Source organism: Pleurodeles waltl, chromosome 8 (assembly GCF_031143425.1).
Source record: "Pleurodeles waltl isolate 20211129_DDA chromosome 8, aPleWal1.hap1.20221129, whole genome shotgun sequence".
Lineage (NCBI taxonomy): Eukaryota > Metazoa > Chordata > Amphibia > Caudata > Salamandridae > Pleurodeles > Pleurodeles waltl.
The window spans coordinates 647,456,408-647,469,860 of record NC_090447.1 but is presented as its reverse complement, the minus strand read 5'-3'; positions in this window follow the sequence as shown (position 1 = coordinate 647,469,860).

The window sequence follows — 13,453 nt, the reverse complement described above, 5'->3', positions numbered from 1 at the left end:
GGACATGTCACATTTTCTCAAAGAGAGCAGAGGTGTTTTTTGCAAAGTGCCTACCTATGGATTTAGGCCTCTACCTCAGCCGGCTTCTAGGGAAACCTACCAAGCCTTTGCATTTTTAAAAACTAGATACGTAGGGGAATCCAAGACGGGGTGACTTGTGGGGCTCTCCGTAGATTGTGTTACCCAGAATCCTTTGCAAACCTCAAAATGTGGCTAAAAAAACACTTTTCATTCACATTTTGGTGACAGAGAGTTCTGGAATCTGAGAGGAGCCACAAATTTCCTTCCACCCAGCATTTCCCCAAGCGTCCCGAGAAAAATGGTACCTCTCTTGTGTGGGTAGGCCTAGTGACCGCGACAGGAAATGCCCCAAAACACAAAGTGGACATATCACATTTTCTCAAAGAAAGCAGAGTTGGTTTTTGCAAAGTACCTACCTGTGGATTTTGGCCTCTAGCTCAGCCGGCACCTAGAGAAACCTACCAAACCTGTGCATTTTTTAAAACTAGAGAAGTAGGGGAATCCAAGATGGGGTGACTTCTGGGGCTCTCACCAGGTTATGTTACCCAGATCCTTTGCAAACCTCAAAATGTGGCTAAAAAAACACTTTTTCCTCTCATTTCGGTGACAGAGAGTTCTGGATTCTTAGAGTAGCCACAAATTTCCTTCCACCCAGTGTTCCCCCAAGCGTCCTGATAAAAATGGTACCTCACTTTTGTGGGTAGGCCTAGTGCCCACGACAGGAAATGCCCCAAAACACAAAGCGGACATATCACTTTTTCTCAAAGAAAGCAGAGGAGTTTTTTGCAAAGTGCCTACCTTTGGATTTAGGCCTCCAGCTCAGCCGGCACCTAGGGAAACCTACCAAACCTGTGCATTTTTAAAAACTAGAGACCTAGGGGAATCCAAGAAGGGGTGACTTTTGGGGCTCTCACAAGGTTGTGTTACCCAGAATCCGTTGCAAACCTCAAAATTTGGTTAAAAAAAAACTTTTTCCTCACATTTTGGTGACAGAGAGTTCTAGAATCTGAGAGGAGCCACAAATTTCCTTCCACCCAGCGTTCTCTTAAGTGGCTCAATAAAAATGGTACCTCACTTTTGTGGGTAGGCCTAGTGCCCGCGACAGGAAATGCCCCAAAACACAAAGTGGACATATGACTTTTTCTCAAAGAAAGCAGAGGTGTTTTTTGCAAAGTGCCTACCTGTGGATTTTGGCCTCTAGCTCAGCCGGCACCTATGGAAACCTACAAAACTGCGCATTTTTAAAAACTAGAGACCTAGGGGAATTCCAAGATGAGGTGACTTGTGGGGTTCTCCCCAGGTTCTGTTACCCAGAATCCTCTGCAAACCTCAAAATCTGGATGAAAAAAACACTTTTTCCTCACATTTCGGTGACAGAGAGTTCTGGAATCTGAGAGAAGCCACAAATTTCTTTCCACCCAGCGTTCCCCCAAGTGTCCCGATAAAAATGGTACTTCACTTGTGTGGGTGGGCATAGTGCCCGCGACAGGAAAAGCCCCAAAACACAACCTGGACACATCAAATTTTTCCACAGAAAACAGAGGTGTTTTTTGCAAAGTGCCTACCTGTGGATTTTTGCCTCTAGCTCACCAGAACCTAGGGAAACCAACCAAACCTGTGCATTTTTTAAAGCTGGGGACCTAGGGGCAATCTAGATGAGGTGACTTGTGGGGATCTCACCAGGTTCTGTTACCCAGAACCCTCTGCAAACCTCATAATTTGGCTAAAAAAACACTTTTTCCTCACATTTCGGTGACAGAGAGTTCTGGAATCTGAGAGGAGCCACAAAGTTCCTTCTACCCAGCGTTCCCTTAAGTGTCCCGATAACAATGGTACCTCTCTTGTGTGGGTAGGCCTAGTGACCGCGACAGGAAATGCCCCAAAACACAAAGTGGACATATCACATTTTCTCAAAGAAAGCAGAGTTGTTTTTTGCAAAGTGTCTACCTGTGGATTTTGGCCTCTAGCTCAGCCGGCACCTAGAGAAACCTACCAAACCTGTGCATTTTTTAAAACTAGAGACGCAGGGAAATCCAAGATGGGGTGACTTCTGGGGCTCTCACCAGGTTATGTTACCCAGAATCCTTTGCAAACCTCAAAATGTGGCTAAAAAAACACTTTTTCCTCTCATTTCGGTGACAGAGAGTTCTGGATTCATAGAGGAGCCACAAATTTCCTTCCACCCAGTGTTCCCCGAAGCGTCCCGATAAAAATGGTACCTCACTTTTGTGGGTAGGCCTAGTGCCCACGACAGGAAATGCCCCAAAACACAAAGCGGACATATCACTTTTTCTCTAAGAAAGCAGAGGAGTTTTTTGCAAAGTGCCTACCTGTGGATTTTGGCCTCTAGCTCAGCCGGCACCTAGAGAAACCTACCAAACCTGTGCATTTTTTTAAACTAGAGATGTAGGGGAATCCAAGATGGGGTGACTTCTGGGGCTCTCACCAGGTTATGTTACCCAGAATCCTTTGCAAACCTCAAAATGTGGCTAAAAAAACACTTTTTCCTCTCATTTCGGTGACAGAGAGTTCTGAATTCTTAGAGGAGCCACAAATTTCCTTCCACCCAGTGTTCACCCAAGCGTCCCGATAAAAATGGTACCTCACTTTTGTGGGTAGGCCTAGTGCCCACGAGAGGAAATGCCCCAAAACACAAAGCAGACATGTCACTTTTTCTCAAAGAAAGCAGAGTTGTTTTTTGCAAAGTGGCTACCTGTGGATTTTGGCCTCTAGCTCAGCCGGCACCTAGAGAAACCTACCAAACCTGTGCATTTTTTAAAGCTAGAGACCTAGGGGAATCCAAGATGAGGTGACTTGTGGGGCTCTCACCAGGTTCTGTTACCCAGAATCTTTTGCAAACCTCAAAATGTGGCTAAAAAAAACCTTTTTCCTCACATTTCAGTGACAGAGAGTTCTGGATTCTTAGAAGAGCCACAAATGTCCTTCCACCCAGCGTTCCCTTAAGTCTCCCGACAAAAATGGTACCTCACTTTTGTGGGTAGGCCTAGTGCCCGCGACAGGAAATGCCCCAAAAAACAAAGTGGACATGTCACATTTTCTCAAAGAGAGCAGAGGTGTTTTTTGCAAAGTACCTACCTATGGATTTAGGCCTCTACCTCAGCCGGCTTCTAGGGAAACCTACCAAGCCTTTGCATTTTTTAAAACTAGATACGTAGGGGAATCCAAGACGGGGTGACTTGTGGGGCTCTCCATAGGTTGTGTTACCCAGAATCCTTTGCAAACCTCAAAATGTGGCTAAAAAAACACTTTTCACTCACATTTTGGTGACAGAGAGTTCTGGAATCTGAGAGGAGCCACAAATTTCTTTCCACCCAGCATCCCGAGAAAAATGGTACCTCTCTTGTGTGGGTAGGCCTAGTGACCGCGACAGGAAATGCCCCAAAACACAAAGTGGACATATCACATTTTCTCAAAGAAAGCAGAGTTGTTTTTTGCAAAGTGCCTACCTGTGGATTTTGGCCTCTAGCTCAGCCGGCACCTAGAGAAACCGACCAAACCTGTGCATTTTTTAAAACTAGAGACGCAGGGAAATCCAAGATGGGGTGACTTCTGGGGCTCTCACCAGATTATGTTACCCAGAATCCTTTGCAAACCTCAAAATGTGGCTAAAAAAACACTTTTTCCTCTCATTTCGGTGACAGAGAGTTCTGGATTCATAGAGGAGCCACAAATTTCCTTCCACCCAGTGTTCCCCCAAGCGTCCCGATAAAAATGGTACCTCACTTTTGTGGGTAGGCCTAGTGCCCACGACAGGAAAAACCCCAAAACACAAAGCGGACATATCACTTTTTCTCAAAGAAAGCAGAGTTGTTTTTTGCAAAGTGCCTACCTGTGGATTTTGGCCTCTAGCTCAGCCGGCACCTAGAGAAACCTACCAAACCTGTGCCTTTTTTTAAACTAGAGACGTAGGGGAATCCAAGATGGGGTGACTTCTGGGGCTCTCACCAGGTTATGTTACCCAGAATCCTTTGCAAACCTCAAAATGTGGCTAAAAAAAAACACTTTTTCCTCTCATTTTGGTGACAGAGAGTTCTGAATTCTTAGAGGAGCCACAAATTTCCTTCCACCCAGTGTTCACCCAAGCGTCCCGATAAAAATGGTACCTCACTTTTGTGGGTAGGCCTAGTGCCCACGACAGGAAATGCCCCAAAAACACAAAGCAGACATATCACTTTTTCTCAAAGAAAGCAGAGTTGTTTTTTGCAAAGTGCCTACCTGTGGATTTTGGCCTCTAGCTCAGCCGGCACCTAGAGAAACCTACCAAACCTGTGCATTTTTTAAAGCTAGAGACCTAGGGGAATCCAAGATGAGGTGACTTGTGGGGCTCTCACCAGGTTCTGTTACCCAGAATCCTTTGCAAACCTCAAAATGTGGCTAAAAAAAACCTTTTTCCTCACATTTCAGTGACAGAGAGTTCTGGATTTTTAGAAGAGCCACAAATGTCCTTCCACCCAGCATTCCCTTAAGTCTCCCGACAAAAATGGTACCTCACTTTTGTGGGTAGGCCTAGTGCCCGCGACAGGAAATGCCCCAAAAAACAAAGTGGACATGTCACATTTTCTCAAAGAGAGCAGAGGTGTTTTTTGCAAAGTACCTACCTATGGATTTAGGCCTCTACCTCAGCCGGCTTCTAGGGAAACCTACCAACCCTTTGCATTTTTAAAAACTAGATACGTAGGGGAATCCAAGACGGGGTGACTTGTGGTGCTCTCCATAGGTTGTGTTACCCAGAATCCTTTGCAAACCTCAAAATGTGGCTAAAAAAACACTTTTCACTCACATTTTGGTGACAGAGAGTTCTGGAATCTGAGAAGAGCCACAAATTTCTTTCCACCCAGCATTTCCCCAAGCGTCCCGAGAAAAATGGTACCTCTCTTGTGTGGGTAGGCCTAGTGACCGCGACAGGAAATGCCCCAAAACACAAAATGGACATATCACATTTTCTCAAAGAAAGCAGAGTTGTTTTTTGCAAAGTGCCTACGTGTGGATTTTGGCCTCTAGCTCAGCCGGCACCTAGAGAAACCTACCAAACCTGTGCATTTTTTAAAACTAGAGAAGTAGGGGAATCCAAGATGGGGTGACTTCTGGGGCTCTCACCAGGTTATGTTACCCAGATCCTTTGAAAACCTCAAAATGTGGCTAAAAAACACTTTTTCCTCTCATTTCGGTGACAGAGAGTTCTGGATTCTTAGAGGAGCCACAAATTTCCTTCCACCCAGTGTTCCCCCAAGCGTCCCGATAAAAATGGTACCTCACTTTTGTGGGTAGGCCTAGTGCCCACGACAGGAAATGCCCCAAAACACAAAGCGGACATATCACTTTTTCTCAAAGAAAGCAGAGTTGTTTTTTGCAAAGTGCCTACCTGTGGATTTTGGCCTCTAGCTCAGCCGACACCTAGAGAAACCTACCAAACCTGTGCATTTTTTTAAACTAGAGACGTAGGGGAATCCAAGATGGGGTGACTTCTGGGGCTCTCACCAGGTTATGTTACCCAGAATCCTTTGCAAACCTCAAAATGTGGCTAAAAAAACACTTTTTCCTCTCAGTTCGGTGACAGAGAGTTCTGAATTCTTAGAGGAGCCACAAATTTCCTTCCACCCAGTGTTCACCCAAGCGTCCCGATAAAAATGGTACCTCACTTTTGTGGGTAGGCCTAGTGCCCACGACAGGAAATGCCCAAAAAACACAAAGCGGACATATCACTTTTTCTCAAAGAAAGCAGAGTTGTTTTTGGCAAAGTGCCTACCTGTGGATTTTGGCCTCTAGCTCAGCCGGCACCTAGAGAAACCTACCAAATCTGTGCATTTTTTAAAACTAGAGACGTAGGGGAATCCAAGATGGGGTGACTTCTGGGGCTCTCACCAGGTTATGTTACCCAGATTCCTTTGCAAACCTCAAAATGTGGCTAAAAAAACACTTTTTCATCTCTTTTCGGTGACAGAGAGTTCTGGAATCTGAGAGGAGCCACAATTGTCCTTCCACCCAGCGTTCCCCCAAGCGTTCCGATAAAAATGATACCTCACTTGTGTGGGTAGGCCTAGTGACCGCGACAGGAAATGCCCCAAAACACAAAGTGGACATATCACATTTTCTCAAAGAAAGCAGAGGTGTTTTTTTGCAAAATGCCTACCTGTGGATTTGGGCCTCTAGCTCAGCCGGCACCTAGAGAAACCTACCAAACCTGTGCATTTTTTAAAGCTAGAGATCTAGGGGAATCCAAGATGAGGTGACTTGTGGGGCTCTCACCAGGTTCTGTTACCCAGAATCCTTTGCAAACCTCAAAATGTGGCTAAAAAAAACCTTTTTCCTCACATTTCAGTGACAGAGAGTTCTGGATTTTTAGAAGAGCCACAAATGTCCTTCCACCCAGCGTTCCCTTAAGTCTCCCGACAAAAATGGTACCTCACTTTTGTGGGTAGGCCTAGTGCCCGCGACAGGAAATGCCCCAAAAAACAAAGTGAACATGTCACATTTTCTCAAAGAGAGCAGAGGTGTTTTTTGCAAAGTACCTACCTATGGATTTAGGCCTCTACCTCAGCCGGCTTCTAGGGAAACCTACCAACCCTTTGCATTTTTAAAAACTAGATACGTAGGGGAATCCAAGACGGGGTGACTTGTGGTGCTCTCCATAGGTTGTGTTACCCAGAATCCTTTGCAAACCTCAAAATGTGGCTAAAAAAACACTTTTCACTCACATTTTGGTGACAGAGAGTTCTGGAATCTGAGAAGAGCCACAAATTTCTTTCCACCCAGCATTTCCCCAAGCGTCCCGAGAAAAATGGTACCTCTCTTGTGTGGGTAGGCCTAGTGACCGCGACAGGAAATGCCCCAAAACACAAAATGGACATATCACATTTTCTCAAAGAAAGCAGAGTTGTTTTTTGCAAAGTGCCTACGTGTGGATTTTGGCCTCTAGCTCAGCCGGCACCTAGAGAAACCTACCAAACCTGTGCATTTTTTAAAACTAGAGAAGTAGGGGAATCCAAGATGGGGTGACTTCTGGGGCTCTCACCAGGTTATGTTACCCAGATCCTTTGAAAACCTCAAAATGTGGCTAAAAAACACTTTTTCCTCTCATTTCGGTGACAGAGAGTTCTGGATTCTTAGAGGAGCCACAAATTTCCTTCCACCCAGTGTTCCCCCAAGCGTCCCGATAAAAATGGTACCTCACTTTTGTGGGTAGGCATAGTGCCCACGACAGGAAATGCCCCAAAACACAAAGCGGACATATCACTTTTTCTCAAAGAAAGCAGAGTTGTTTTTTGCAAAGTGCCTACCTGTGGATTTTGGCCTCTAGCTCAGCCGACACCTAGAGAAACCTACCAAACCTGTGCATTTTTTTAAACTAGAGACGTAGGGGAATCCAAGATGGGGTGACTTCTGGGGCTCTCACCAGGTTATGTTACCCAGAATCCTTTGCAAACCTCAAAATGTGGCTAAAAAAACACTTTTTCCTCTCAGTTCGGTGACAGAGAGTTCTGAATTCTTAGAGGAGCCACAAATTTCCTTCCACCCAGTGTTCACCCAAGCGTCCCGATAAAAATGGTACCTCACTTTTGTGGGTAGGCCTAGTGCCCACGACAGGAAATGCCCAAAAAACACAAAGCGGACATATCACTTTTTCTCAAAGAAAGCAGAGTTGTTTTTGGCAAAGTGCCTACCTGTGGATTTTGGCCTCTAGCTCAGCTGGCACCTAGAGAAACCTACCAAATCTGTGCATTTTTTAAAACTAGAGACGTAGGGGAATCCAAGATGGGGTGACTTCTGGGGCTCTCACCAGGTTATGTTACCCAGATTCCTTTGCAAACCTGAAAATGTGGCTAAAAAAACACTTTTTCATCTCTTTTCGGTGACAGAGAGTTCTGGAATCTGAGAGGAGCCACAATTGTCCTTCCACCCAGCGTTCCCCCAAGCGTTCCGATAAAAATGATACCTCACTTGTGTGGGTAGGCCTAGTGACCGCGACAGGAAATGCCCCAAAACACAAAGTGGACATATCACATTTTCTCAAAGAAAGCAGAGGTGTTTTTTTGCAAAATGCCTACCTGTGGATTTGGGCCTCTAGCTCAGCCAGAACCTAGGGAAACCAACCAAACCTGTTGCATTTTTTAAAGCTAGAGACCTAGGGGAATCCAAGATGAGGTGACTTGTGGGGCTCTCACCAGGTTCTGTTACCCAGAATCCTTTTCAAACCTCAAAATGTGGCTAAAAAAACACTTTTTCCTCATATTTCAGTGACAGAGAGTTCTGGATTCTTAGAGGAGCCACAAATGTCCTTCCACCCAGCGTTCCCTTAAGTCTCCCGATAAAAATGGTACCTCACTTTTGTGGGTAGGCCTAGTGCCCGCGACAGGAAATGCCCCAAAAAACAAAGTGAACATGTCACATTTTCTCAAAGAGAGCAGAGGTGTTTTTTGCAAAGTGCCTACCTATGGATTTAGGCCTCTACCTCAGCCGGCTTCTAGGGAAACCTACCAAGCCTTTGCATTTTTAAAAACTAGATACGTAGGGGAATCCAAGACGGGGTGACTTGTGGGGCTCTCCATAGGTTGTGTTACTCAGAATCCTTTGCAAACCTCAAAATGTGGCTAAAAAAACACTTTTCACTCACATTTTGGTGACAGAGAGTTCTGGAATCTGAGAGGAGCCACAAATTTCTTTCCACCCAGCATTTCCCCAAGCGTCCCGAGAAAAATGGTACCTCTCTTGTGTGGGTAGGCCTAGTGACCGTGACAGGAAATGCCCCAAAACACAAAGTGGACATATCACATTTTCTCAAAGAAAGCAGAGATGTTTTTTGCAAAGTGCCTACCTGTGGATTTTGGCCCCTAGCTCAGCCGGCACCTAGAGAAACCTACCAAACCTGTGCATTTTTTAAAACTAGAGAAGTAGGGGAATCCAAGATGGGGTGATTTCTGGGGCTCTCACCAGGTTATGTTACCCAGATCCTTTGAAAACCTCAAAATGTGGCTAAAAAAACACTTTTTCCTCTCATTTCGGTGACAGAGAGTTCTGGATTCTTAGAGGAGCCACAAATTTCTTTCCACCCAGTGTTCCCCCAAGCGTCCTGATAAAAATGGTACCTCACTTTTGTGGGTAGACCTAGTGCCCACGACAGGAAATGCCCCAAAACACAAAGCGGACATATCACTTTTTCTCAAAGAAAGCAGAGGAGTTTTTTGCAAAGTGCCTACCTTTGGATTTAGGCCTCCAGCTCAGCCGGCACCTAGGGAACCCTACCAAACCTCTGCATTTTTAAAAACTAGAGACCTAGGGGAATCCAAGAAGGGGTGACTTTTGGGGCTCTCACAAGGTTGTGTTACCCAGAATCCGTTGCAAACCTCAAAATTTGGTTAAAAAAACACTTTTTCCTCACATTTCGGTGACAGAGTTCTAGAATCTGAGAGGAGCCACAAATTTCCTTCCAGCCAGCGTTCCCTTAAGTGTCTCGATAAAAATGGTACCTCACTTTTGTGGGTAGGCCTAGTGCCCGCGACAGGAAATGCCCCAAAACACAAAGTGGACATATGACTTTTTCTCAAAGAAAGCAGAGGTGTTTTTTGCAAAGTGCCTACCTGTGGATTTTGGCCTCTAGCTCAGCCGGCACCTATGGAAACCTACAAAACTGCGCATTTTTAAAAACTAGAGACCTAGGGGAATTCCAAGATGAGGTGACTTGTGGGGTTCTCCCCAGGTTCTGTTACCCAGAATCCTCTGCAAACCTCAAAATCTGGATGAAAAAAACACTTTTTCCTCACATTTCGGTGACAGAGAGTTCTGGAATCTGAGAGAAGCCACAAATTTCTTTCCACCCAGCGTTCCCCCAAGTGTCCCGATAAAAATGGTACTTCACTTGTGTGGGTGGGCCTAGTGCCCGCGACAGGAAAAGCCCCAAAACACAACCTGGACACATCAAATTTTTCCACAGAAAACAGAGGTGTTTTTTGCAAAGTGCCTACCTGTGGATTTTGGCCTCTAGCTCACCAGAACCTAGGGAAACCAACCAAACCTGTGCATTTTTGAAAGCTAGGGACCTAGGGGCAATCTAGATGAGGTGACTTGTGGGGCTCTCACCAGGTTCTGTTTCCCAGAATCCTCTGCAAACCTCATAATTTGGCTAAAAAAACACTTTTTCCTCACATTTCGGTGACAGAGAGTTCTGGAATCTGAGAGGAGCCACAAATTTCCTTCTACCCAGCGTTCCCTTAAGTGTCCCGATAAAAATGGGACCTCTCTTGAGTGGGTAGGCCTAGTGACCGCGACAGGAAATGCCCCAAAACACAAAGTGGACATATCACATTTTCTCAAAGAAAGCAGAGTTGTTTTTTGCAAAGTGTCTACCTGTGGATTTTGGCCTCTAGCTCAGCCGGCACCTAGAGAAACCTACCAGACCTGTGCATTTTTTTAAAATAGAGACGCAGGGGAATCCAAGATGGGGTGACTTCTGGGGCTCTCACCAGGTTATGTTACCCAGAATCCTTTGCAAACCTCAAAATGTGGCTAAAAAAACACTTTTTCCTCTCATTTCGGTGACAGAGAGTTCTGGATTCATAGAGGAGCCACAAATTTCCTTCCACCCAGTGTTCCCCCAAGCGTCCCGATAAAAATGGTACCTCACTTTTGTGGGTAGGCCTAGTGCCCACGACAGGAAATGCCCCAAAACACGAAGCAGACATATCACTTTTTCTCAAAGAAAGCAGAGTTGTTTTTTGCAAAGTGCCTACCTGTGGATTTTGACCTCTAGCTCAGCCGGCACCTAGAGAAACCTACCAAACCTGTGCATTTTTTTAAACTAGAGACGTAGGGGAATCCAAGATGGGGTGACTTCTGGGGCTCTCACCAGGTTATGTTACCCAGAATCCTTTGCAAACCTCAAAATGTGGCTAAAAAAACACTTTTTCCTCTCATTTCGGTGACAGAGAGTTCTGGATTCTTAGAGTAGCCACAAATTTCCTTCCACCCAGTGTTCCCCCAAGCGTCCCGATAAAAATGGTACCTCACTTTTGTGGGTAGGCCTAGTGCCCACGACAGGAAATGCCCCAAAACACAAAGCGGACATATCACTTTTTCTCAAAGAAAGCAGAGTTGTTTTTTGCAAAGTGCCTACCTGTGGATTTTGGCCTCTAGCTCAGCCGACACCTAGAGAAACCTACCAAACCTGTGCATTTTTTTAAACTAGAGACGTAGGGGAATCCAAGATGGGGTGACTTCTGGGGCTCTCACCAGGTTATGTTACCCAGAATCCTTTGCAAACCTCAAAATGTGGCTAAAAAAACACTTTTTCCTCTCAGTTCGGTGACAGAGAGTTCTGAATTCTTAGAGGAGCCACAAATTTCCTTCCACCCAGTGTTCACCCAAGCGTCCCGATAAAAATGGTACCTCACTTTTGTGGGTAGGCCTAGTGCCCACGACAGGAAATGCCCAAAAAACACAAAGCGGACATATCACTTTTTCTCAAAGAAAGCAGAGTTGTTTTTGGCAAAGTGCCTACCTGTGGATTTTGGCCTCTAGCTCAGCTGGCACCTAGAGAAACCTACCAAATCTGTGCATTTTTTAAAACTAGAGACGTAGGGGAATCCAAGATGGGGTGACTTCTGGGGCTCTCACCAGGTTATGTTACCCAGATTCCTTTGCAAACCTGAAAATGTGGCTAAAAAAACACTTTTTCATCTCTTTTCGGTGACAGAGAGTTCTGGAATCTGAGAGGAGCCTCAATTGTCCTTCCACCCAGCGTTCCCCCAAGCGTTCCGATAAAAATGATACCTCACTTGTGTGGGTAGGCCTAGTGACCGCGACAGGAAATGCCCCAAAACACAAAGTGGACATATCACATTTTCTCAAAGAAAGCAGAGGTGTTTTTTTGCAAAATGCCTACCTGTGGATTTGGGCCTCTAGCTCAGCCAGAACCTAGGGAAACCAACCAAACCTGTGCATTTTTTAAAGCTAGAGACCTAGGGGAATCCAAGATGAGGTGACTTGTGGGGCTCTCACCAGGTTCTGTTACGCAGAATCCTTTTCAAACCTCAAAATGTGGCTAAAAAAACACTTTTTCCTCATATTTCAGTGACAGAGAGTTCTGGATTCTTAGAGGAGCCACAAATGTCCTTCCACCCAGCGTTCCCTTAAGTCTCCCGATAAAAATGGTACCTCACTTTTGTGGGTAGGCCTAGTGCCCGCGACAGGAAATGCCCCAAAAAACAAAGTGAACATGTCACATTTTCTCAAAGAGAGCAGAGGTGTTTTTTGCAAAGTGCCTACCTATGGATTTAGGCCTCTACCTCAGCCGGCTTCTAGGGAAACCTACCAAGCCTTTGCATTTTTAAAAACTAGATACGTAGGGGAATCCAAGACGGGGTGACTTGTGGGGCTCTCCATAGGTTGTGTTACTCAGAATCCTTTGCAAACCTCAAAATGTGGCTAAAAAAACACTTTTCACTCACATTTTGGTGACAGAGAGTTCTGGAATCTGAGAGGAGCCACAAATTTCTTTCCACCCAGCATTTCCCCAAGCGTCCCGAGAAAAATGGTACCTCTCTTGTGTGGGTAGGCCTAGTGACCGTGACAGGAAATGCCCCAAAACACAAAGTGGACATATCACATTTTCTCAAAGAAAGCAGAGATGTTTTTTGCTAAGTGCCTACCTGTGGATTTTGGCCCCTAGCTCAGCCGGCACCTAGAGAAACCTACCAAACCTGTGCATTTTTTAAAACTAGAGAAGTAGGGGAATCCAAGATGGGGTGATTTCTGGGGCTCTCACCAGGTTATGTTACCCAGATCCTTTGAAAACCTCAAAATGTGGCTAAAAAAACACTTTTTCCTCTCATTTCGGTGACAGAGAGTTCTGGATTCTTAGAGGAGCCACAAATTTCCTTCCACCCAGTGTTCCCCCAAGCGTCCTGATAAAAATGGTACCTCACTTTTGTGGGTAGACCTAGTGCCCACGACAGGAAATGCCCCAAAACACAAAGCGGACATATCACTTTTTCTCAAAGAAAGCAGAGGAGTTTTTTGCAAAGTGCCTACCTTTGGATTTAGGCCTCCAGCTCAGCCGGCACCTAGGGAACCCTACCAAACCTCTGCATTTTTAAAAACTAGAGACCTAGGGGAATCCAAGAAGGGGTGACTTTTGGGGCTCTCACAAGGTTGTGTTACCCAGAATCCGTTGCAAACCTCAAAATTTGGTTAAAAAAACACTTTTTCCTCACATTTCGGTGACAGAGTTCTAGAATCTGAGAGGAGCCACAAATTTCCTTCCAGCCAGCGTTCCCTTAAGTGTCTCGATAAAAATGGTACCTCACTTTTGTGGGTAGGCCTAGTGCCCGCGACAGGAAATGCCCCAAAACACAAAGTGGACATATGACTTTTTCTCAAAGAAAGCAGAGGTGTTTTTTGCAAAGTGCCTACCTGTGGA